The sequence below is a fragment of the Alosa pseudoharengus genome, unplaced genomic scaffold (genome assembly GCF_046254945.1).
Source record: "Alosa pseudoharengus isolate Yale_2024_CS ecotype anadromous, Long Island Sound unplaced genomic scaffold, YU_APseudo_1.1 YU_APseudo_1.1_scf_2, whole genome shotgun sequence".
In the NCBI taxonomy this organism is placed as follows: Eukaryota; Metazoa; Chordata; class Actinopteri; order Clupeiformes; family Clupeidae; genus Alosa; species Alosa pseudoharengus.
Genome location: NW_027468663.1, coordinates 461491 through 489405, shown reverse-complemented (window position 1 = coordinate 489405; position 27915 = coordinate 461491). Strand labels below are relative to the sequence as shown.

At 40.7% G+C, this 27915-nt stretch overlaps 1 protein-coding gene across 1 annotated transcript in view; it reads left to right on the top strand.

Annotated features, from left to right (window-relative positions):
• The first annotated feature begins 7581 nt into the window (after positions 1-7581).
• Positions 7582-27915, top strand: part of LOC143133612 (uncharacterized) — a 44642-nt gene continuing 24308 nt past the window's right edge. Inside the window, exon 1 of the mRNA XM_076293359.1 lies at positions 7582-7702. The gene's annotated coding sequence lies outside the window, so the exon portion shown is untranslated. The remainder of the gene's footprint in view (positions 7703-27915) is intronic.

The following is a 27915-nucleotide window of genomic DNA, read 5'->3' as shown; positions in this document are numbered from 1 at the left end:
GGACCCTTGGGAAAAGCTGGGGATGGACCTCATGGGACCCTTTCCCCGCAGCAAAAAAGGCAACACCTTCCTTCTCGTCCTGGTGGATTATTTCACCAAATGGGTGGAGGTGTTTCCTTTAAAAGATGGCAAGGCACACCGCATTGTGTCCATCTTGAAAGATGAAATCTTCACCCGCTTTGGTGTCCCACGGGAGTTGGTTTCTGACTGGGGACCGCAGTTCACTGGACATGAAATGGCTAACCTCTGCAAGACCTGGGGAGTGACGCAGAAATTCACCACCAGTTATCACCCCCAAGCCAACCTCACTGAGCGGTCCAACCGGTCCATCAAGACAATGATTGCGTCTTACGTGGGGGACCAACATAAGAACTGGGGCCAGTGGATCAGGGAGTTCCGTTTCGCCATCAATGCTGCCCATCATGAAACCACAGGCCGCACACCTGCAGAGCTGGCGCTCGGAAGGACCCTGAAGGGTCCACTGGAGAGACTCATCAGTTCACCTCCTACGCCACACCAGTCGCCATACACCCTCCTGGAGAGGCAAAAACAAATGAATGAACAAATCAAGAAGAGAGTTGAGGCGTGTCAGTCCAGACAAGCCAGGTATTACAATACCCACAGGAGAGGTGCACAACTCCTGCCGGGAGACCTGGTCTGGGTCCGTACTCACCCGCTCTCTAAAGCATCAGAAAACTTCTCATCGAAGCTTGCGCCCAAGTGGTCAGGTCCAGCTACTGTGATGAGAAAACTAGGCCCCATCAATTACCGTATACAGTGGAATGACCAGAACAAAAAGATTGACACTGTTAATGTGGTCAACCTGAAGCCTTACTTCGGGGTTCAGGCCCCGATGCCTCCGGCTGGGGGGGGGGGGGGAATCTGTGACACCGTCACATTAATTTAAGTGTTCCTTATAGTTTAGTATTGTACAGTACATATTGCCTCGATTTCATATAATGTTTATGTATGAGGAATGATATTCATATGTATACCTGTGTTATATATTTATTGTCCACTGTGGTTTTGGTAAAAATGTGGGGTGTCTCTTTAAGGCTTCGGCCGCCCGCGATTCCTATGACCGCGCACCCAAGCTTACTTAGGTGGGTGCGTCGGGTGTGTGGGGGGGCCGTGGAGAGATTCAGCAAGTGCGGATGTGTTTGTATACGTGGCGCCAGTATTGTTTGCTGCAGCTACAGAGAGTTAAAGCTAGTCCCTTGGGTTTGATAGCGCTTCAAACTCTTCTTAGGCGACTGCTTTATGGGGGAGAGGAGAGAACATTGTGCAGCTGCATAGACTGTGACTCTTACGCGCGTCTCCAGCAAGAGGACGTGCCCGGACCCCAAACGTCAACTTCACTTGTTAACGTTGCCCGACGTTCTACGGATCTGGTGAGATCTATCTCGTTTTAGTATTTTTTTGGCGTGGTATACCACTGAATCAGCGCTTGACTTTGACTGTAGCGCGATCCTGGGAAGGACTTGAAGTTTTCTTTAGTTTGGACTTTTAGTTTAATTTTGTGGACTGAGACAAAGGGGGGGGGGGGGGATTCAAGTATTGTGTGGTTGCACGGGATAATTGGTGCAATACGAATATGCTGCGCTAAGCGCGTCATTCAATTGAACTGTTTGGTGCGTCTTTTCTTGTTTGTGTTCAGCGCCGTCTGAATATTTGTTGGTTGCTGTGTGCTTTATTAACGGCAGTATACCTGCTCTTATGCACATGTGTTTGTGTAATAAGGCATTAAGTATTTGTGACAGTATTGCAGTGTTTCTTATGGTCGATTACTACCTTCATTCCCAAGAACCCCTTGTGCGTTTATAGTAACACAGCTGTTTACAAAGAACGTTAAAGGGCTGATTGTTACATGCTTCTACATGTCTATCCATGGCCTCCCAAAAACCAGGCTGTACTGGAGCCCTCAAACAAGGGTAGAAGCAGTAGCTAGCACCATGACGGTAAATCGCTAGGAAAGCAGCAAGCGAAATCTCCACTTTGCCAACAATGACAACCAGGTGCCAGGGGAAGACAAGCTTTTCAAAGTCAGGCCTCTCCTAAACTACCTGAGAGAGCGCTTCAGTACCATTCCCATGGATGAACTACTCTGCGTGGACGAGCAGATGGTGCCCTTCAAGGGAAGGAGTTCATTAAAACACTACATACGCATGAAGCCAAAGTGCTGGGGCTTCAAACTGTTCATTCTTGCTGACCAACATGGCATTGTGTACAATTTTGATGTCCACTCCGGCCCAATCCTAGCACAACAAGGATTCCCAAACATTGGTGCCAGTGGGAACATTGTTTTGCAACTTGCCTCCATCATCCCTGAAAACATCTCCCACAAGATGTTCTTTGACAACTGGTTTTGTGGTGTAGACCTTCAGATTTTTCTGGAGAAAAAAAAGATCCACAGTGTGGGCACGGTGCAACAGTCAAGGCTGGCAGGGTGCTCTTTCATGGATGACAAAATCATGAAAGCCAAAGGAAGGGGTACTTTCCAGGAAAAGATGACTACTCACAATGGCGTTAACCTGTGGGCTGTCAAGTGGTTTGACAACCGTGCTGTGACTCTCTTGAGCACCTTTGTGTCAGCCAACCCTACATCGGAAGTCCAAAGGTGGGACAAGAAAAGGAAGGAAACTATACGTGTGAAGCGTCCCAACATTGTGGGAGCTTACAATAAGAGCATGGGGGGAGTTGATCTTTTGGACTCCCTAATAGCCCTCTACCGAATCAAGATAAGGTCCAAAAAGTGGTACCATCGCATCTTTTTTCATTCGCTGGATCTGACCTTGGTGCAGGCATGGCTGCTTTATCGCCGTGACGTCCAATCTCTGATGCCAGGAAGTGAGGAACTTCCACTGTTGGAGTTCAAGATACAGGTAGCCTCCTGCCTGTGCCTGGAAAGGAAAAAGGTCTACAAGAGAAAGGGGAGACCTGCCCAAGCTGTGGTCTTGGAAAAGAAGCGAGGGCGCAACAGCTTTGTGCCCCCAGATCCTGTCAGAAGGGACAGCACAGACCACTGGCCCTTGCATGCAGCTGACAAAGGAAGGTGCAAGATGCCAGGATGCAAAGGCATAGTGAGAAACAAGTGCTCAAAATGTGATGTTTTTCTCTGCATCACCCAGGAGCGCAACTGCTTCATTGCCTTTCATCAGGGATGAAATCAATCTGAAATGTGGATTTTTAAAAATGTGGTTACTGATGACCAAATAAGATTTTTTTGTACCAAATTATATTTTTTGTACCAAATGAGATGAATGACATGAATGAATATCAAATATTTTAGGATTTAGTGATGTTAAACTGGAGTTGAAGTGTTTTTCAATCGAATAAATTGTGTATGTGTGTGTTGTTTCAGGGGTATATAAATGCCTTCTTACAGTGTTATTATTAATATTCTTTGTAAACTACAATGAAAACTAAATACATTTTATTGTAAAACAAGTTATTCTATACATTTTAACAAAAGTAAGTTGAAATTGTTCAGTATTTTCTTTAATAAAAGCATGTTTTTAAAGAAATAATGGATTTTAAGGCACTTTCCACGAACGCGCGTTGTTGCCATATGGCAACAAATTACCAACTACCCTCCCTTATAATTTTTTTACATTTTTTTTTTAGATTTGCATTATTTGAGCAATCTTAAGTCATAAAAACACATCAACACATTTTTATCATGTTAAAAAAGAATTCATGCAATAGAGGGTTAACTTAGTCCAACTCAGTCCAATGGCAATGACATGGCGCACAGCTGCGTCTTCAGACCAACCCGGAGGATCCAACGTTAACATGGGCCTTCTGTAAGTGATATTAGTAGGCCTACTTGTAGACTGCAGTCTAGAGATCAATGGAAGCATAGAAGCTAAGTCATGGGTGATCCCGCAGATCAGCAAATCGGTGGACCCCCGACAGCGACAGCCTGATGCTCCGAGAGACTGCAGAGCTCTCCAACGTCAACGTGGTTTTGAACGTTAGCAGCAGGCTAGTCTGCTCAATTCAGACTCCAGGCAAGGCAGATGGCAGCTCGCAGGTCAGCAGCATCTCGGCGGTCGCGGCAGATCCCTCGCAGAGTCCAGGGCAAAGGCTAGTTCTAGCCATAGCAAGCTCCCAATGGACCAACGCCAACGACATCAGCCGACTTGGAAGCACTAAAACTGTTGATGACAACTGTCAGTTGTCATCAACTATTACAACTACAACTGTTTCCAAATAAAAGTTTATTTTGCATTTTCATGCACTGGTACATTTTCTAGTTTGACAATGTTGTTTTTTCCATTATTGCTATTTTCCCTCATTTCCATTGTTTATTTCATTAGGTTATTGATTGAATTGACATTGTTGTTTATTATTGCTATTCTCCTTATTATAGTCTGACCAACATCTTAATTTGTTCCCTGTTAAATTTAAGTATTATATTGTTTTATATTTGTATGTCGCTTTGGACAAAAGCGTAACCATAACCATAAATCAATAATATAATAACAATAACAATAGCATGGTCAGACTACATTAAGGAGAATAGCCTACTGTAAAGGAGTCGACACTATGGGGAGACACGGACACAGCGGATATTTAAAAGCCCAAACTCTGGGAAACTTTAATCACCGTAATCACCGCGTGTCAGTTTTGAGGTCCACACAAGTCGCGCCAGCGAACATCATCAGACAGTACACAACGACTCAACAGGTAAAAGCAGGCTGTAACTTCAACAATACCATTCAAGTGAACGCATAATGGCTGGCTGTGAATTATGTACAATTCGGTGCCCCTACAATATCAATAAAAACAACAATGTCAAATAATAGCCTAATGAAAATAAACAATAAATACAAACTATAACGCATGAGAAGCTCTTAATGAACTAAATGCAGTTTGAACAAATATGCCTTTAGACCACTCTTAAAAGACCCAAAACTATCACAGGAAGGAGAGCACTGGGCAACTCATTCCACCAACATGGAACCACTGGAAAAGAGTCTTGAATTTGACCTACACTCTAAAAAATGCTGGGTTGAAAACAACCCAAACTGGGTTGTTTTCAACCCAGCCGCTGAGTAAAATGGGGTCCAACACAGCATTGGGTTATCTTAACCAAGCAAATTGGGTTACTAAATTTAACCCAACAACTGGGTTGAAATTTAACCAATATGTTGGGTTATGTTGACACAACTGTTTAGTTAAAGTTACTTAATGTTTGGGTTATGTAACCAAATCCCCCAAAACTACTGGTTGATTTTTAAAATACTCTGCTTGTACAAACTTTTAATAACTCAAGGTTTGTATTTAGCCTACTTACTTGAAAGTCACACCTTCTGCTTTAGGCCTGATATAAACAGTCTATATTAAATGGCCATCAAAAGCCATGCAATGAAATAAAACAGTTCAACACAATTATTTATTTGATAATTTTCTTTATTTTTGAATAGATAGCCTAGTATAAAATGCATGTGATACTTCCATGAAGGCAGGCAGATTCCAAAGTCCGTTTTGAGGGTCAGCCCTGTCAATCAAACAAAAAAAGAGTGCATTTTAATCACTGTTAGCCTAGTTACAGAATTTATATCAAGACTTGCATGAACCATTACCAGTGAATGATATTGACAGACATAAAAATCCACCAGGAGACAAATTATTAGTGCAACACACTCGGAAACCATGACCACCTAATATTATGGAGTTTTTTTAAACATAATACCGGTAATAGCCTACAAAACGTGCGTTTATGTCAAATGAGCTTGATAACAACATTACCATTAGCCTAACATTAGGCTGACAAACATAAGTTCAGCAGTGCTAACGTTAGCTAGCTAATGTTAACACATTATTCAATTAGTGAATCCAAGTTAATGTTACCACCAAGAACCACCCAGTAAGTTACATGGCTATAATATGAGGCTACCCTGAATGATTTAATATGATGTTGTTTGGCATGATTATTATCGTAAGTTACGTGTTGTGAAGAGACTACTTCGACTGTGTTAGCTAGTTGACAAACATTAGCCACGAAGCATATTTAATTAGCATAAAGTTTCCAAGTCTGCTAACGTTACCTACCAGCTGCTGGTATGCAAATTGTAGTTTGTTGTAAAAGTTTGTTTTGTTTCTGTTCAGCAGTTCCTACCCAGTGAATACAGAACTATGTTTTTATGAGTCTGTGTTTGTGTAGATTTAACATTAACAGTAGCTAATATTAGTGGAATGACACCTGCTAACCTGCTTGAAGCTGAACGAAATGGCAGGCAGAATATTCCTTGATATCACAAAGGGTATGTCTCTGGGTGGACTTTTAAAATCCGTCTGGATAAAAATAAATAAATAAATAAATAAAAGCAGATACATACCTTCCGAAATCACCTGATTTCCATTGCATGTTGACAGCTGCTGGACTTGACGGTTGAAAGAATGCCTGCCTGACGATTTGTTTTTTCTCAACCTTCAAATAACTATGCAGCTGTGTTGAAGTCACCCTGGTGCTGGGTAGTGTACTCCACGTCAGGTGGGGGACAGGAGGGAGCACAGCCCTAAACTATCAACCCAGCAGTGATAAACTATCAACCCAGCAAACTGGGTTACAGAAATGACCCAATATGAGTAAAAACAACCAAACAAAATGACCCAACAGCCTCAACCCAGCGTTTGGGTTGAAAAAATAACCCAGCATTTTTTAGAGTGTATGAAACGAAAGGAGCAATTTTGTTTATTTTAAAAGAAGGCAAAATAGGGTCTGACATTTTCAAAGTTAGTAGATTATTACCGTTTACACACTGAAAAATATTTTTGATGGCTTGATATTTTTTGGAAAACTAGGTCTATAGGCTACTTAACATTGGAGCTGCTCTTCGATAGGAACGAAACCACTAGGGGTGCTGGTTTTCACTTTCCCTCCTCTGAGCCACAACCACAACAGAGAATGTCTGCTCTGACCACAACCAGCTAGTCTACAACCAGAGCCCTTCTAAGGAGAGCCTCCTCACTCTCTATTAATCCCATACAAACCGAATTTGGCTGCAGTTCACCAGAGTTCACCTAGATGGCGATCGCGGGCGAGTCCAAAATACATGGCGTCCTATGGAGCTACATGGCTACATTTGTTGTTTTTGTATTGTATTGTATTTAACAACTGAAACCCTCAGATTTTATTTTATTTTTCGCAAAATGGATATGGATTTTCAATCAAAAGTGAAATAATCCGGGAGTCATGTCCTTTCGTTTTCTTACAGGTTGGGTCGTTGTTGCCCATAAAACGCTAGCATTGATGCTATGCTATGCTATGATCCTGCAAATGAATGACGTCATTGGCACGTTTGAAAGACTTTTTAGAACAATTAAGTGACTTTAAAAAATATAATACTCAACCAAGTGTATTGTCTTTGCCTCCCCTTTCGAATACAATATTCAAATTACTTGAAAAAAAATTATATCCCGAGAAAAGTGGATTTTGAGGGGTACAGCTCCATAGACCTCCATTCATTCTGGACTCGCCCGTGAGCGCCCCTAGATGCAGTACCACACCGGAAGAGTTCCGAGAGTGAAGGTTCTCCCCTTATTAGACATTCTCTGCTACAACCAAATCGCCGCCCACTCCCAGAAATCATCACGATAGGCAAACATGGCGGCGTTGGTTTAGATGGAAGAGGCGCTGGATCTTTACAAATTAATTTGGCACAGTTGGTGATGTTCGCATTTTCGCTGGAGAAAGGTAAGTGGTATCCCATCAGTAATGTAGCTGAACTAACACATGATCGCTCGGCAATACATCGGTCATGTGTGAAACGTTAGCTAGCAGCTAACGTTTGCAGCTTATGACAATGAACAGTTAGGGAAGCCGAATGAAGCAATAAGTTAACGTTAACGTTCGGTATCATCCTCGGTCAGGAATTACAGTAGTCGATCAAATGTGATGTTCGACTAGGTCTTGCCAAATGCATGCGTGCAGATCTCGCCTATCAGCTACTTTTAAATTATATCGACACCTGCAAAGTAGCGCACTGTGAGCTATTTGGTCAGAAATCTGTAAGACCCGAACTATCTGAGAGCTCGTTTGAATTTTCTGGCAGATCCGTCAAACAGATTTCCACCCGGTCGAAAATCGCCAGACCAATAACATGCAATTATCTGATATGGGACATTAGGGAAGATGGTCCACGCACAACACAAAATGCAGGGCTGAATCTAGATTTCAAGATGGACTGATTATTCTTTTGACTGTGATACTCTCTAAAGCAACCTTGGGTGCTTTGAAAGGCGCTATAACAAATCAAATGTATTATTAATAATTAGATCCAAATCCCCCCAACTTTATTAAAAGTCTTTTCCTCGGTGGTCCATCTGAGGGGGATCGTGTTCTGCGTTCCTTCGATAGTTTTTCATAGTTTGGAGATTCCAGACCCTGGTAATCTATAAAGATTAAGGGTCTGGCCCCAAATAAAGTAATGACCCAACTCGAGGGGCGGCACCAAGCGTGCATTTGAAAATCTCACTGCACGCAATTGGATAACATAATACGACCAATGTTTACTAGCTGTATTCTTATTCTCTCTCATTTGTGTTTGATATTGTTATTGACTGGACTCACAAGTACTTAAATAGTACAGAAATTGTATTTTAAATCAGTTACTCTGTTCTCTCTTGATGTAATGTTCATTCACCCCAGTAACATTTATGTAATAGTGGACTGTAATGTGCTCAAAGTGCCAGCTAATTTTTAATTAAAAATGTGTAATGATCACTTTTCCTTAACTAAGCCATGACGTTGATTATTTCAGGCACTTAAATGTTTCTACATATCTTGTTCTGATGGCCATGTCTCCAGTATTCTTGTGAATGAAGTGATTATCAGTATAGGAAACTGGTCACCCACATGCAATGTCCTAGTTCATGTACAGTATACTGCTCAAAAAAATTAAGGGAACACTTAGGTTTTGGGTCATTCCACGTCAGTTCAACCAGGGCCCACGCACTTAGGTCTCAAAAAATTCTGAAAAAATTACCAGGTGTACCTATGTTACCCAGGAGACACACTGTAAAATTACTCTTATGTAAGATAAATACTTTCCAAGATACAGCCAGTTTTACAGGGGGAGGGCGGTGTCGATTTTGTCCAGCCTCTTTTTTTTTGTCAAGTTCACAAGCCCACAGCGCAAGAACTAAACCATGTAGGAGGCTCAAATTTTGCATGGTGGTACATAAATAGGAATAGTATGTAGCAAAATCGTCACGTTTGGTCTGGATAATCCTGCATGGTCATAGCTGTCCCTCAAAGTTGATACAAATTTTATTGGAGTTTTTGGCTGGGCTCTGTTTAAGCCTTCAGAAGACATATTTGTACTCAACATAGGCTCTTGATTTATTTTCCTTACTGAGATAAGTAGAAACACTCTCACAAAAAGCAATGCACAGAAAATAAATCCCTTCAGGGTCTGAACAGCAGAGCTCACAAGTCTGAAAAATCATTTTGGTTATAATTTTCAGAGCACCCAAACACCTTGTGGGAATATACAAAGATTTTTTAAATATGTTTTTTCTTCTTCTCCATGATCCCTTCTTTTTGAAAACACCAATTTGACTTGTCTTATGCAAATCTTTCTTTTTTATTTTCCACCCTGAACATGGGCAAAATGCCCCATTGACATCAATATGTTTTATATAGAGTCACCACACTGCCACCTGTGGTTGTATAGAGTAACCTGTGGTAGCTCTATACAAAACATATTGATGTCAATGGTGCATTTTGCCCATGTTCAGGGTGGAAAGTGGTCAAAGTACACCAAATGTATTGTGTGTCCTCAGGATGGGGTCCCAAGTCCATTTACCAAGTTTGGTTTTGTGAAAGTGTTGCTGAGATATGAGCCTACTTCCTGTGATTATTAAGTTTTAAGTTTTAAGTGTTTTTGATGAAATCCAATATGGCGGTCCAATCAATTATGTTAATGTCAAAAGTTGATATTGGTCAGCCTAAGGGCCTCCCAAAGTATTAACAGAGATCACTAATATGTTTTAATTTCAAACACATCACCCCATAGAGGCCAAATCGTAGTTTTGTTAATTATAGCGCCACCTGTAGGTCAAAAGTCATCAAATTTATTGAGCCTCCTCCTAATTGAGTCCTGAGCCAATGTAGTGAGTTTGATTTTGATACGTGAAAGCTTTGCCAAGATATGAGTTCACTTCCTGTTTGGCGGCTTTGCCGCCAATTTTGATTGGTCGTGACTGGTGACCAGTTTTGAGTATGGGTCTCAAAGGCAATGCATTTATGAGACATGGTCTGAAGATCATCTGTGCCAAGTTTCATGAAAATTGGATGAAATTTGTGACCTGTGAAAACTTTTAAGTGTTTTTGATGAAATCCAATATGGCGGTCCAATCAATTATGTTAATGTCAAAAGTTGATATGTGTCAGCCTAAGGACCTCCCAACGTATTAATCCTTTCGTGCCCGTGCCGAACATTCCATTTTTGGTGCTGGATGATGACCTTACACAAAAAACCTTATTACTTGAGTATAATACATACCATCAATAGGATATACATATACATGTAATCAGAAGGATCAGTTCTATCAAATGATGTAAAATACATATGGTAATGTTGATACAGTAATGAACAGTCTTTGAAAATCCTCTCCAAATGTATACCGAAATTTGTTAAAATTGAATTTCATTCACATAAAAATTAATTTTCATCATATTTCTATACGAGATAGAGAAAAATATAGAGTGTATGACATGTTCAGTAAGTTGTGGGTTATTTAACAAAAAAGACTGAATTGGAATATCATTAACCTTTCAAAAGTTATGATAAATTTAGTGATCAGTGTAAAAAAATGCAGGAAACGGGATTTAGAATGTTGACAGAATTCACATTCTCTTTCTCACCAAAAACATAAAATTATGCATAAAAACTAATAATGAAGTCAGACACAATGGTTTAGATTTATTTGGTCCATAAGAATAAACCATTTGTTTGTATATAAGCAAATGCTACAGTCAATAATAATGATATATAAAAGAAAAACATGAACCTTACCAGTAATACAGGAAGTAAGTATACTGTATATTTATTGAAGATCAATTCTGAATAGAGACATAAAATACATTTGATTCAACAGATACAACTTCCTTATATAAATTAGTGTAATATGAAAATGATATACATCTATAAAATGTATTATTTATGAAAAGCTAGGAATATGATCAACTTCAACAACACTCAAAAATCAATGTGTTCTAAACATTTGAAAGTGGATTACATAGAACAAGCCTGCCACATATACACACAAACGCGCACACACACACACACACACACACACACACACACACACACACACACACACACACACACACACACACACACACACACAGAGGAGGATAGGGAAAGGTGGGGTGGGGAACCTGAAGGTTCAACACAGAAGACCTATGACTCGAAACGCATCCCCTTCTGTAGAATGCCAAATCTGACAGCAATTTTGTTTACCAAAAAAACAAAGTCACCTACCGCTAAACTCCAGGCCATACAAGCTACTTTAGTGTTATTATGTATTGTTTTTATAACAAAGCCAACAATTTTTCTTTGGCTCCTACTGTACAGGAATATGTACTTGATGAAAAGACAACAAAGTAGTAGTTGGAGCAGCTGAAGGCGAGGCTGAAATTTTGACGGAAATGCCTGCCAGCTGTTGTGATAGATTTTCTCCAAAGTCTTTCTGGCTGTAGCTACCAAACCTAGGTTCAACACCAGATTCTGCATTGCCAAACTTGAAATTAGGGCTGCATGATATTAGGAAAACATGCGGTATGCGATAACATTATTGAGTACTGCGATAACGATATAACTTGCGATATTTAAATATTTAATGTTTTTCTCCAACTCATGTTTTTCTCCAACCTCATACGCTGCGCATCCCAATATGGCAGCCTGATCAATTACGTTTACCTCATAAATTCACATCTGCGTTGAGTTCGGTCTCATCCAAGGATTCCAAATATACCTTAATGTTCAAAATATGATGTACGGTAAATGCATAGATGCAATTCAAAATTTGAAACATTGGTGGCGCTAGAACACTCAAAGTGCAGACTTGAAACTTTGATAAATTAAAGATATGACTGAACCGAATCAATGTGCCAAATTTCTCAACTTTTTACTGTACGGTTCAATGGCAAATGAGTGTTTCGTTATAATAATAATAATAATAATAAATATAGCTGCAAGCAGCAATGTGGGGGCCAAGCAAATAAGCAGAAGTTGGGATTGGACTGGACTAGACTAGACTAAACTGGACTTGACTGGACTGGACTGGACTGGACTGGATTGAATTGGACTGGATTAGATTGGATTGGATTGAATTGGACTGGACTGGACTGGATTGAATTGGATTGGGATTGGACTGAATTGGACAGGACTGGATTGGATTGGAATGGACTGGATTGGATTGGGATTGCTGAGATATGAGCCTACTTCAAGTGATTGTTGATTGGGATTGGACTGAATTGGACAAGACTGGATTGGATTGGAATGGACTGGATTGGATTGGGATTGCTAAAATATGAGCCTACTTCAAGTGATTGTTGATTGGATTGGATTGAATTGGACTGGACTGGACTGGACTGAATTAGATTGGATTGGACTGGATTGGATTTGATTGGACTGGGATTGCAGAGATATGAGCCTATTTCATGTGATTGTTGATTGGATTGAATTGGACTGGACTGGATTGGACTGTACTGGACTGGACTGGACTGGACTGGACTGGATTGGACTGGACTGGACTGGACTGGACTGGACTGGATTGGACTGGACTAGATTGGATAGGACTGGACTGTATTGGGATTGGGATTGCAGAGACATGAGCCTACTTCATGTGATTGGATTGGATTTAATTGGACTGGATTGGATTGGACTGGATTGGATTTGATTGGACTGGATTGGGATGGCTGAGATATGAGACTACATCATGTGATTGTTGATTGGATTGGATTGAATTGGACTGGACTGGACTGGATTGGATTGTACTGGACTGGATTGGATTGGATTGGATTGGATTGGACTGGACTGGACTGGATTGGACTGGATTGGATTTGATTGGACTGGATTGGGATTGCTCAGATATGAGCCTACTTCATGTGATTGTTGATTGGATTGAATTGGACTGGATTGGATTAGGATTGGACTGGACTGAATTGGACAGGATTGGATTGGGATTGGACTGGATTGGATTGGATTGGGATTGCTGAGATATGAGACTACTTCATGTGATTTTTGATTGGATTGGATTGAATTGGACTGGACTGGATTGGGATTGCTGAGATATGAGCCTACTTCATGTGATTGTTGATTAGATTGGATTGAATTGGACTGGATTATATTGGATTGGGATTGGACTGGACTGAATTGGACAGGACTTGATTGGATTGGAATGGACTGGATTGGATTGGATTGGGATTGCTGAGATATGAACCCACTTCAAGTGATTGTTGATTGGATTGTATTGGATTGAATTGGACTGGACTGAATTGGACAGGAATGGATTGGAATGGACTGGATTGGATTGGGATTGCAGAGATATGAGCCTACTTCATGTGATTGTTGATTGGATTGGATTGAATTGGATTTGGATTGGGTCTTGAGTCCATGTACAAAGTTTGGTTTCAATCCACAAAAGCGTTAGTAAGATATGAGCCTAATTCATGTAATAGTTTTCCCTAGTGGTCAAAAGACACCAAATGTATTGTAGATATTCAGGATGTGGTCACAAGTCCACATACCAAGTTTGGTGTCTATATGAGAAAGTGTTGATAATTATAGCACCCCTAGTGGTCAAAAGTCACCAAATTTGTTGTGCATCCTCAGGTTGTAGTCATGAGTCCACATACCAAGTTTGGTGTCGATACGAGAAAGTGTTGCAAATTATAGCACCCCTAGTGGTCAAAGGTTGCTAAAATTATTGTCTGTCCTCAGGATGAGGTCCCAAGTCCATATACTAAGTTTGGTTTCAATATGTGAAAGCATTGCTGAAATATGAGCCCACTTCTTGTGATTATAGCGCCACCTATAGGTCAAAAGTCATCAAATTTATTGAGCCTCCTCCTAATTGGGTCCTGAAACCCTGCACTGAGTTTGGTGTTGATACGCAAAAGCCTTGCTGAGATCGCCGCCAAACTTGATTGGTCAAGACGGGCGATGGGTTTTGAATATGGGTCCAAAAAGCAATGCGTTTGTGAGTCATGGTCTGAAGATCATCTGAACCAAGTTTCATGAAAATCGGATGAACTTTGTGACCTTTGATGCCTTTTAAGTGATTTTGATTAAATCCAATATGGCGGCCAGATCAATTATGTTGACATCACAAAATCACATCTGTCAGCCTTAGGACCTCCCAGAGACATCACTAGTATATTAACATTAACATTAACAGACACCAATAGTAAGTTTTAATTCCAAACACATCACCCGTTACAGGCCAAAATGTAATTTTGCTTATTATAGCGCCACCTATAGGTCAAAAGTCATCAAATTTATTGAGCCTTCTCCTTATTGGGTCCTGACCCCATGTACTGAGTTTGGTTTTGATACGTTAAAGCTTTACTGAGATATTACTTCACTTCCTGTTTGGCGGCTTCGCCGCCAAACGTGATTGGTCGTCACAGGCAACCGGTTTTGAATATGTCTCCAAAAAGCAATGCGTTTATGAGTCATGGTCTGACGATCATCTGCGTCAAGTTTCGTGAAAATCGGAGAAACTTTGTGACCTTTGATGCCTTTTAAGTGTTTTTGATGACATCCAATATGGCGGTTGGATCATTTATGTTGACGTCACATGTTGGCATGTGTCGGCCTAAGGACCTCTCAAGGTATTAACAGATATCACTAATATGATTTAATTCCAAACACATGACCCGTTACAGGCTAAAATGTAATTTTGGTAATTATAGCGCCACCTATAGGTCAAAAGTCATCAAATTTATTGAGCCTCCTCCTTATTGGGTACTGAGACCCTGTACTGAGTTTGGTGTTGATACGCGAAAGCCTTGCTGAGATCACTTCACTTCCTGTTTGGCGGCTTCGCCGCCAAACTTGATTGGTCACGACGGGCGACGGGTTTTAAATATGGCTCCAAAAAGCAATGCATTTGTGAGTCATGGTCTGATGATCATCTGCGTCAAGTTTCGTGAAAATCGGACAAACTTTGCCAACTTTGATGCCTTTTAGGTGTTTTTGATTAAATCCAATATGGCAGCCTGATCAATTACGTTTACCCCATAAATTGACATCTGCGTTGAGTTCGGTCTCATCCAAGGATTCCAAATATACCTTAATGTTCAAAATGTGGTGTACCATTCAAACGTTATGTGCATAGATGTAATAAAAAATTTGAAATGTTGGTGGCGCTAGAGCACTCAAAGTGCAGACTTGAAACTTTGATAAATTAAAGATATGACTGAACCGAATCAATGTGCCGAATATCCCAACTTTTTACTGTATGGTTTAATGGCAAATTAGCGTTTCGTTATAATAATAATAATAAATATAGCTGCAAGCAGCAATGTGGGGGCCAAGCAGTTGAGCAGGAGTTGTCATGGCAACCCAATGTTGCTACAATATACACACACCCAATTAACCACCCGTCCCACACACACACATATACACAGATAAACTTCCTCTCCCACACACCCCAATAACCCCCCACACATATGCATACCTCAAACATCACTAAATGTATTGTGCATAGTCAGGTTGTAGTCACGAGTCCACATACCAAGTTTGGTGTCGATACGAGAAAGTGTTGATAATTATAGCACCCCTAGTGGTCAAAAGTCACCAAATTTATTGTGCGTCCTCAGGTTGTAGTCATGAGTCCATATACCAAGTTTGGTGTCGATACGAGAAAGTGTTGCAAATTATAGCACCCCTAGTGGTAAAAGGTTGCTAAAATTATTGTCTGTCCTCAGGATGAGGTCCCAAGTCCATATACTAAGTTTGGTATTAATATGTGAAAGCATTGCTGAAATATGAGCCCACTTCATGTTATTATAGCGCCACCTATAGGTCAAAAGTCATCAAATGTATTGAGCCTCCTCCTAACTGGGTCCTGAGACCCTCTACTGAGTTTGGTGTTGATACGCAAAAGCCTTGCCGAGATCCCTTCACTTCCTGTTTGGCGGCTTCGCCGCCAAACTTGATTGGTCGTCACAGGCAACCGGTTTTGAATATGTCTCCAAAAAGCAATGCGTTTATGAGTCATGGTCTGACGATCATCTGCGTCAAGTTTCGTGAAAATCGGAGAAACTTTGTGACCTTTGATGCCTTTTAAGTGTTTTTGATGACATCCAATATGGCGGTCGAATCAATTATGTTGACGTCACATGTTGGCATGTGTCGGCCTAAGGACCTCTCAAGGTATTAACAGATATCACTAATATGCTTTAATTCTAAACACATGACCCATTACAGGCTAAAACATAATTTTGCTAATTATAGCGCCACCTATAGGTCAAAAGTCATCAAATTTATTGAGCCTCCTCCTAATTGGGTACTGAGACCCTGTACTGAGTTTGGTGTTGATACGCGAAAGCCTTGCTGAGATATCACTTCACTTCCTGTTTGGCGGCTTCGCCGCCAAACTTGATTGGTCGTCACAGGCAACCGGTTTTGAATATGTCTCCAAAAAGCAATGCGTTTATGAGTCATGGTCTGACGATCATCTGCGTCAAGTTTCGTGAAAATCGGACAAACTTTGCGAACTTTGATGCCTTTTAAGTGTTTTTGATGAAATACAATATGGCGGAAGATCCAACATGGCGGAAATTGACGTCATGGGGTGCGTTGAGTTCGGCCTCATCCAAGACTTCCAAAGATATTGCGATATTCAAAATCGGGCATACGGTTCAAAAGTTAATTGCATGGATGCAATGTCAACTTTGACCCATTGGTGGCGCTAGACTCTCTGTGGTTCAGGCATAAAACTTGCTCAAATTAATTTTTATACTGTCCCGAATCAATGTGCCAAATTTCACAACTTTTTACTGTACGGTTCTATGGGCTGCCATAGACTTCAATGACAGCGGAAAGATGTGTAATAATAATAAGAAAAGGTAGAATCACTAAGGGTTGCCGCGCAGCTTCGCTGCTTGGCCCCCAAATATAGCTGCAAGCAGCAATGAGGGGGCCAAGCAGTTGAGCAGGAGTTGTCATGGCAACCCAATGTTGCTACATTATACACACACCCAATTAACCCCCCCTGTCCCACACACACACATATACACAGATAAACTTCTTCCCCCACACACCCCAATAACCCCCCACACATATGCATACCTCAAACATCACCAAATTTATTGTGCGTAGTCAGGTTGTAGTCACAAGTCCACATACCAAGTTTGGTGTCGATACAAGAAAGTGTTGATAATTGTAGCACCCCTAGTGGTCAAAGCTCACTAAATATATTGTGCGTCTTCAGGATGTGTTCCCGAGTCCATGTACCAAGTTTGGTGTCGATACGATAAAGTTTTTCTAATTATAGCGCCCCTAGTGGTCAAAGGTCACTAAATGTATTGTCCTTATTCAGGATGTGGTCCCGAGTCCAGGTACCAAGTTTGGTGTCGATACGAGAAAGTGTTGCAAATTATAGCACCCCTAGTGGTCAAACGTTGCTAAAATTATTGTCTGTCCTCAGGATGAGGTCCCAAGTCCATATACTAAGTTTGGTTTCAATATGTGAAAGCATTGCTGAAATATGAGCTCACTTCTTGTGATTATAGCGCCACCTATAGGTCAAAAGTCATCAAATTTATTGAGCCTCCTCCTAATTGGGTCCTGAGACCCTGTACTGAGTTTGGTGTTGATACGCAAAAGCCTTGCTGAGATCACTTCACTTCCTGTTTGGCGGCTTCGCCGCCAAACTTGATTGGTCAAGACAGGCGATGGGTTTTGAATATGGGTCCAAAAAGCAATGCGTTTGTGAGTCATGGTCTGAAGATCATCTGAACCAAGTTTCATGAAAATCGGATGAACTTTGTGACCTTTGATGCCTTTTAAGTGATTTTGATTAAATCCAATATGGCGGCCAGATCAATTATGTTGACATCACAAAATCACATCTGTCAGCCTTAGGACCTCCCAGAGACATCACTAGTATATTAACATTAACATTAACAGACACCAATAGTAAGTTTTAATTCCAAACACATCACCCGTTACAGGCCAAAATGTAATTTTGCTTATTATAGCGCCACCTAAAGGTCAAAAGTCATCAAATTTATTGAGCCTTCTCCTTATTGGGTCCTGACCCCATGTACTGAGTTTGGTTTTGATACGTTAAAGCTTTACTGAGATATTACTTCGCTTCCTGTTTGGCGGCTTCGCCGCCAAACTTGATTGGTCGTCTCAGGCAACCGGTTTTGAATATGTCTCCAAAAAGCAATGCGTTTATGAGTCATGGTCTGACGATCATCTGCGTCAAGTTTCGTGAAAATCGGAGAAACTTTCTGACCTTTGATGCCTTTTAAGTGTTTTTGATGACATCCAATATGGCGGTCGAATAAATTATGTTGACGTCACATGTTGGCATGTTTCGGCCTAAGGACCTCTCAAGGTATTAACAGATATCACTAATATGCTTTAATTCTAAACACATGACCCGTTACAGGCTAAAACATAATTTTGCTAATTATAGCGCCACCTATAGGTCAAAAGTCATCAAATTTATTGAGCCTCCTCCTAATTGGGTACTGAGACCCTGTACTGAGTTTGGTGTTGATACGCGAAAGCCTTGCTGAGATATCACTTCACTTCCTGTTTGGCGGCTTCGCCGCCAAACTTGATTGGTCGTCACAGGCAACCGGTTTTGAATATGTCTCCAAAAAGCAATGCGTTTATGAGTCATGGTCTGACGATCATCTGCGTCAAGTTTCGTGAAAATCGGACAAACTTTGCGAACTTTGATGCCTTTTAAGTGTTTTTGATGAAATACAATATGGCGGAAGATCCAACATGGCGGAAATTGACGTCATGGGGTGCGTTGAGTTCGGCCTCATCCAAGACTTCCAAAGATATTGCGATATTCAAAATCGGGCATACGGTTCAAAAGTTAATTGCATGGATGCAATGTCAACTTTGACCCATTGGTGGCGCTAGACTCTCTGTGGTTCAGGCATAAAACTTGCTCAAATTAATTTTTATACTGTCCCGAATCAATGTGCCAAATTTCACAACTTTTTACTGTACGGTTCTATGGGCTGCCATAGACTTCAATGACAGCGGAAAGATGTGTAATAATAATAAGAAAAGGTAGAATCACTAAGGGTTGCCGCGCAGCTTCGCTGCTTGGCCCCCAAATATAGCTGCAAGCAGCAATGTGGGGGCCAAGCAGTTGAGCAGGAGTTCATGGCAACCCAATGTTGTTACATTATACACACACCCAATTAACCCCCCATCCCACACACAGAAATATACACAGATAAACCTCCTCTCGCACACACTCCAATAGTCCCACACACATACGCATGCCTCAAACATCACAAAATGTATTATGCTTCCTCAGGTTGTAGTCACAAGTCCACATACCAAGTTTGGTGTCAATACGAGAAAGTGTTGATAATTATAGTGACTAGTGGTCAAATGTCACTAAATATATTGAGCGTCTTCAGGATGTGTTCCCGAGTCCATGTACCAAGTTTGGTGTTGATACGAGAAAGTTTTGCTAATTATAGCGCCCCTAGTGGTCAAAGGTCATTAAATGTATTGTCCTTATTCAGGATGTGGTCCCGATTCCAGGTACCAAGTTTGGTGTCGAAACGAGAAAGTGTTGCAAATTATAGCACCCCTAGTGGTCAAAGGTCGCTAAAATTATTGTATGTCCTCAGGATGTGGTCCCGAGTCAATGAGCCAAGTTTGGTTTCGATACGTGAAAGCATTGCAGAAATATGAGCCCACTTCCTGTGATGATAGCGCCACATAGTGGTCAAAATTTACCACATTTCTTGAGTGTCCTCCTGATTGAGTCCTGAACCTATATACCTAGTTTGGTTTTGATATGTGAAAGCATTGCTGAGATATCACTTCACTTCCTGTTTGGCGGCTTCGGCGCCAAACTTGATTGGTTGTCACGGGCAACCGGTTTTGAATATGTCTCCAAAAAGCAATGCGTTTATGAGTCATGGTCTGACGATCATCTGCGTCAAGTTTCGTGAAAATCGGAGAAACTTTGTGACCTTTGATGCCTTTTAAGTGTTTTTGATGACATCCAATATGGCGGTTGGATCATTTATGTTGACGTCACATGTTGGCATGTGGCGGCCTAAGGACCTCTCAAGGTATTAACAGATATCACTAATATGCTTTAATTCCAAACACATGACCCGTTACAGGCTAAAACGTAATTTTGGTAATTATAGCGCCACCTATAGGTCAAAAGTCACCAAATTTATTGAGCCTCCTCCTAATTGGGTCCTGAGACCCTATACTGAGTTTGGTGTTGATACGCGAAAGCCTTGCTGAGATCACTTCACTTCCTGTTTGGCGGCTTCGCCGCCAAACTTGATTGGTTGTGACGGGCGACGGGTTTTGAATATGGCTCCTAAAAGCAATGCATTTATGAGTCATGGTCTGAAGATCATCTGCGTCAAGTTTCGTGAAAATCGGACAAACTTTGCCAACTTTGATGCCTTTTAGGTGTTTTTGATTAAATCCAATATGGCAGCCTGATCAATTACGTTTACCCCATAAATTGACATCTGCGTTGAGTTCGGTCTCATCCAAGGATTCCAAATATACCTTAATGTTCAAAATGTGGTGTACCATTCAAACGTTATGTGCATAGATGTAATAAAAAATTTGAAATGTTGGTGGCGCTAGAGCACTCAAAGTGCAGACTTGAAACTTTGATAAATTAAAGATATGACTGAACCGAATCAATGTGCCGAATATCCCAACTTTTTACTGTATGGTTTAATGGCAAATTAGCGTTTCGTTATAATAATAATAATAAATATAGCTGCAAGCAGCAATGTGGGGGCCAAGCAGGCAGTTCAGCAGGCCAGATTTGCCATGCAACTCAATGCCGTGGCATCAGGCATATAGCATTAAGCAGTCACAGCAAGTTCCATGTCAAACAACCCAAGATTGGCTGAGTTACAAGGTCAAGTTTCACATCAAAACATAACTGATTTTGTTTGGCTGAACCAGGGCTGAGTGTCGCCGCCCCCTCACCCAGCCAACCCAGCGCCGCAATCGCCCCTGCCCGTCCCACCCTACCCCACCTTTGCACGCACGCTTTAGAATTAACTGGATGGAACCTCGCTGTCATCAGTTTCACATCAAAAATAAAAGATCGATTGAGATATTATCATGCTTGCTGTGATTTCAATGCCCCCATAGAGGTCAAAGGTCACCAAATTATTTGTGCATCATCAGGATGAACCAGACGGTTCTATGGGCTGCCATTGACCTCCATTGCAGAATAATGCAGCAACTACAGGCCAAAATACATTTTTGCCAATTACAGAGCCCCCTAGAGGTCAAAGGTCACCAAATTTCTTGAGCGTCCTCCTGGTGGGTCCTGAGGACCATGTACTAAGTTTGGTTTTGATACATGAAAGCATTGCTGAGATATGAGCTCACTTCCTGTTTGGCGGCCTCGCCGCAAATTTCGATTGGCTGTTACAGGCAAACGCTTCGGTCAATTGTTCCAGAAAAAAATACACTGATAAGGCATGGTCTGAGGATGGTCTCTGCCAATTTTGGTGAGAATCAGCTGAAATTTGTGACTTGCGAAGACTTATTCATGTTTTTGATTAAATCCAATATGGCGACCAAATCAATTACGATGACATCACAAGTTGGCTTGGGTCGGCCTAAGGACCTTCCACAGTATTGTCAGACACCACTAGTGCGTTTTAATTCTAAGCACAACTGCAGCTACAGGCCAATAGGCATATTTCTTAATTACAGCGCCCCCTAGAGGTCAAAGGTCACCAGATTTTTTGAGTGCCCTACTGATGGGGTTATAAGTCCATGTACTAAGTTTGGTTATGATAGATGAATGGGTTGCTGAGATATGAGCTCACTTCCTGTTTGGCGGCTTCGCCGCAAATTTCGATTGGCTGTTACGGGCGAACGGTTTTAGTTCCGAAGACAAAAATCGATAACTTTTGTGCGGATTGGTCTGAAGATCATATGTACTAAGTTTCGTTAAAATCGGACAAACTATGTGAGGCGTGAAACTTTTTAAAGGTTTTTTACAAAATCCAAAATGGCGGAAAATCCATCATGGCGGAAAATGACGTCATAGGGTGCGTTGAACTCGGCTTGGTCCAAGGATTCCAAAGATACCTCATTAATGGCAATTGGGCATACGAGTCAAATGTTACGTGCGTGAACGCACGTCCAACTTTGGCCTGTTGGTGGCGCTAGAGCGCTGGTGGTGCCGGCATGAAACTTGGTGCAATTAATTATTGGCATATCCCCAATCAGTGTGCCAAATTTCACAACTTTTCACCAGTCGGTTCTATAGGCTGCCATAGACTTCAATGGCGGAAGCGTAATAATAATAGGGAAGAAAACATAGAATCACTAAGGGTTGCCCTGCAGCTTCGCTGCTTGGCCCCCAAATATAACCGCAAGCGGTGATTTACGGGGTCCGAGCAAAACGAACATGATGGCATAGCTTTTTAGTTTTACATATGCTTTGATTGTTTGGGCACAATTGTTCAAAAGAAACGTGATCGGATTTCGGTTATCGGATTTCAGTTACCGGATTTCAGCTATCGGATTGGATCAAATCTTGAAAATGGGTTGTTCAAAGGGAAACAAGGATCCTGAAATTGGATTAGATCACATAATCTATTCTTGGTTTTGATCTGGATAAAACCTTCACTTTGTGTCGTTCAACACTTTTGAGTTGGATTGGAATAAATTTGATGCATAAAATTAGGATTACCCTGTGCTGTAACATTATAGTGTGCTAACCTCCACAACCCAACAGTATTCTAACAATACTTGATTCTACAGGACTATTTATTTGTTGTGGATAAGATGAAGGGTTTGATAATGGAAGGCAGTGTTTCCCACAGAATTGAATTGTATTTGTGGTGGTGGGTTCTGTGTCGGAGTCAATAAGATAAACAGCGTATAATTATACAGTTATACTTGCCTTGCACTACAAGTCCATATTGACAAGTAGCTGTAATGCTGTAATGTTATAGTGTGCTAACCTCCACAACCCAACAGCATTCTATTCTAGTATGCTAACCTCCACAACCCAACAGTATTTTAACACTAATGCTTCAGGTGGGATTTGAACACTCAACATAAGGATGACCAGTACAAGGCATTATCCCACTAAGCCACTGTCAATCCTACATCTTTGCCAGTCACATTCACATGCTGAAAATGTGTATTGGTAAACACACAAGAAAAACTCCAAGTATACATTTGACAATAAAATGAAGGGCTTTCCTGAAAGAGAACACCTGAAAACGTTTGGAAATTCTGGGACAATTAGACATTTGTAGAGAAGAACAGTAATGGATGAAATATAAATATGATAGACTTAATGATGAAGGAAAAATAGTAAACAAAGAAGTTCCCCTATATGTCTTCGAGTGTGTCGGCATTCTGATTCTTGGCAACTAATGAGTGTGAATGTTGATTGCCTGATGTCATTCAGGTGCTGTTCAATGGTGTGACTTCAATAACCAATAGCATGTGCATCTTGAGCCTAAAGCTCTAGCAGGATTCGAACTCTCAACCTAACAAACACCAGCACTAGGCATTATCCCTCTGAGCCACTAACAATCCGACATATTAGGCAGTCACATTCACATGGTGAAAATGTGTGTTAGTAAACACACAAGAAAAACTCCAAGTATACATTTGACAATAAAATGAAGGGCTTTCCTGAAAGAGTACACCTGAAAACTTTTGGATATTCTGGGGCAATTAGACATTTATAGAGAAGAACAGTAATGGATGAAATATAAATATGATAGACTTAATGATGAAGGAAAAATAGTAAACAAAGAAGTTCCCCTATATGTCATAGAGTGTGTCGGCATTCTGATTCTTGGCAACTAATGAGTGTGAATGTTAATTGCCTGATGTCATTCAGGTGCTGTTCAATGGTGTCAATCTTCAATAACCAATAGCATGTGCATCTTGAGCTTCAAGCTCTAGCAGGATTCGAACTCTCAACCTAACAAACACCAGCAGTGTGTAATGAGTGTGAATGTTAATTGCCTGATGTCATTCAGGTGCTGTTCAATGGTGTGACTCAGAAGGCTCAATGGTATGGAGTGATGACACGAAGATGGCAGGTTTCGGTGCAACACAAGTTAACTTTATTTGAGTTTCAATTCATCTGTTCTTTTGTTCTTTACTTGTATGTGTGCTGCATCAAAGAGGAAACAAACAGAAAATGGAGTAATCAGTGAAATGGGGTAAATCAGTACAGATCCCAACTCACAAACAAACCAATTGACATTTGAACAATAAACTGAAATCATAAGGCTATATAAGGTACAACTAAACAATACTTGACATCCCAAGTCAACCAACATCACCTAATCATCTCTCACATGGGACTCCAACACACCAAACCAACAAACAAAGACCTTAACTTTACACATGATGGCAGAGCTACTCTACAAACTGATAAACATCACAAAAGTCATAGTGAGGGTGATTAAAGTGATGACTTACGTTAACGCAAAGACGCACACAGAGCAGGACACACTGGAGTGCTGGGTTGAGATGAACAAAAGAGCGAACTGAGGGCGAGCAAACAATTTATCCTGGTCTGAGCCCCTGCTCCGGAGCTACAGGGTTTCCCAGCGGGTAAACTTTGGAAAGATTTGCAAAGATTTTTGAAAGACTACAGTCTCAGACCCTCTCACATCTAAAGACAAGTAGTAGAGTTTTAAGTCACAGACTATGATTTTGCAATGACTAGGGATCTTGCAGGGTCACTATTTACAAGACTGCAACATGATTCCTTTAAATTATTACCCATTGTGCAATAGATAAACAGGAACTGAAAATTATAGCCTACTAAACTCAAAGTCGTATTTTCATGTTTCTGCAGCATTGTTTCATGCGTGACATCCTTAACCGATATAGAGTTGTTCTGTCAAGTGGAAGAGCCGACTAAATATGTATAAGAAATGACAAATATTATAAGAATAACAAATAATTATAGGCTACAGCTTATAATTATACAGTAATACTTGCCTTGCACTACAAGTCCATATTGACAAGTAGCTGTAATGTTATAGTGTGTTATCCTCCACAACCCAACAGCATTCTATTGTAGTATGCTAACATCCACAACCCACTAATGCTTCAAGTGGGATTTGAACTCTCAACCTAAGGATCACCAGTACAAGGCATTATCCCACTGAGCCACTGTCAATCCTACATGTTGGCCAGTCACATTCACATGGTGAAAATGTGTATTGGTAAACACACAAGAAAAACTCCAAGCATGGAGGGGCGATTAGACATTTGTAGAGATGAACACTAATAGATTAAATATAAATATGATAGACTTAACCCTTAGAACCCTAAGCTGTTTTTAGGGCATTTTCACTACCTTTATTCATAAGGATTTATTCTGGTCATTGTAAGTGCCACACACATATATTATATATTGTTTTTTTCAGGAGAGTTTAGGCTATTCATCATGCCATCATTTCATGTATTAATACTAGCATTGATTTTATTTTGATTTTTAAAGAATTAAAATATAAAAAGTGTATTATAAAAATTCTTATATTTCGACATGTATCTCACCACAGCAAGCTCACAGCTCTACATGCATTTCATGTGTGTGTAGGGCAGACTGTCCTGAATCGGGCAATATAATTGCCATGTTGGAGGGATACTCTGGGGCTGAGCAATTTACAGAAATATTTGCTGTGTGATTTACGGAAATAAATGCCATTTTTTATTTAGTGATGAAAAATGACCTTTCTGCGCTCCATATCTGTGACACGAACTGATCTGACCTGACTTGACCCGAGGTTGCGTGTTAGCCTGCGTGCCTGTGTGTATGCAGTCATAATAATTCTCAACTCTTTACTGCATTGCCATGAACAAAGTAAAGGCAAAAAAGGTGTTTATTTGTTGAAATTGGGATGCAATGTGAGCCTTGAATTGGATGCCATGCAGGAATTTGCTAGGATCTCAAAACCGGAATATGAACATGCTTTGCCATAGAGAAACACATGATAGCATTGGATTATAAACATGATTTGCCACAAGAACAGACAAAAACGTGGGGTAAGTCCAGCTATATGAAGTTATTATTTTGCTGTCACTTCGTCTGTTTTATAACCCAGAAGGATGTACTTGGTATCAAATGATAGCTCTGAGTCTCCTCTTTCATCTGACATGCGTGGCATATCTATGCGATCACGGGTCCGCGAGTAATTCAAACGAGAGTAATGAGTGTGCAGCGTTGGTTTGTGTACATGACGTTATTATTTTGCAGTCACTTCGTCTGGTTTTATAAGCCAGAAGGATCGATAAACATGGTACCAATGGATAGCCCTGTGCCCCCTCTTTCATCTGATATGCTTGCCATATCGATGCGATCACGGGTTCGCGAGTAATTCAAACTAGAGTAATGTGTGTGCAGGTGAATGCAGAGAAGTATAGACTGTAAATATGATGCAATTTGATTTAATTTCATGATTTTTTTTAATTTTCATACTTGATCGTACAGACAAGTGTGTAGTCTCGTTGGAAAGCCCCACTTCTGCTCTGTCGTGCAATAAAGGTTTCATCTCGCTGCGATGAACCGTTCCGGAGCAATGTAACAGAGAAGAAAGGGTGTGTTTTTTGACGCACTTTGCGTCAATCGGGTTCTAAGGGTTAATGATGAAGGAAAAATAGTAAACAAAGAAGTTCCCCTGAATGTCATAGAGTGTCTCGGCATTCTGATTCTTGGCAACTGATGAGTGTGAATGTTGATTGCCTGATGTCATTCAGGTGCTGTTCAATGGTGTGAATCTTCAATAACCAATAGTATTCGAGCTAGAGCCTAAAGCACTACCGGGGATTCGAACCCTCAACCTAACAAACACCAGCACTAGGCATTATCCCACTGAGCCACTGACAATCCTACATATTGGGTAGTCACATTCACATGGTGAAAATGTGTGTTGGTAAACACACAAGAAAAACTCCAAGTATATATTTGACAATAAAATGAAGGGCTTTCCTGAAAAAATACACCTGAAAACTTTTGGATATTCTGGGGCAATTAGACATTTATAGAGAAGAACAGTAATGGATGAAATATAAATATGATAGACTTAATGATGAAGGAAAAATAGTAAACAAAGAAGTTCCCCTATATGTCATAGAGTGTGTCGGCATTCTGATTCTTGGCAACTAATGAGTGTGAATGTTAATTGTCTGATGTCATTCAGGTGCTGTTCAATAGTGTGAATCTTCAATAACCAATAGCATGTGCATCTTGAGCCTAAAGCTCTAGCAGGATTCGAACTCTCAACCTAACCTAACAAACACCAGCACTAGGCATTATCCCACTCTGCCACTGACAATCATACACATTCAGCAGTCACATTCAAATGGTGAAAATGTGTGTTGGCAAACACACAACATCAAGAAAATTCCTAGCATACATTTGACAATAGAATTAAGGGCTTTATAAAAAAGAGTACATATCTGAAAATGTGCACTGTTAATGGTATCCACCTAATGATGGTTGTATGGTTGTTATCCAAGAAAAAAAAATTACTCATATAGGAATATAGGTGATATAGAAGAAATGGGCTGAGTGGTCGAACTTTATTGGCCTATATCTCTGAAATGGAACTACGTATCCAAATTCTTTTGATAACTTTTGTGAGGCTTTGTCTAAACATTGTCTGTGAGAATTTTGGTGAAGATTTGA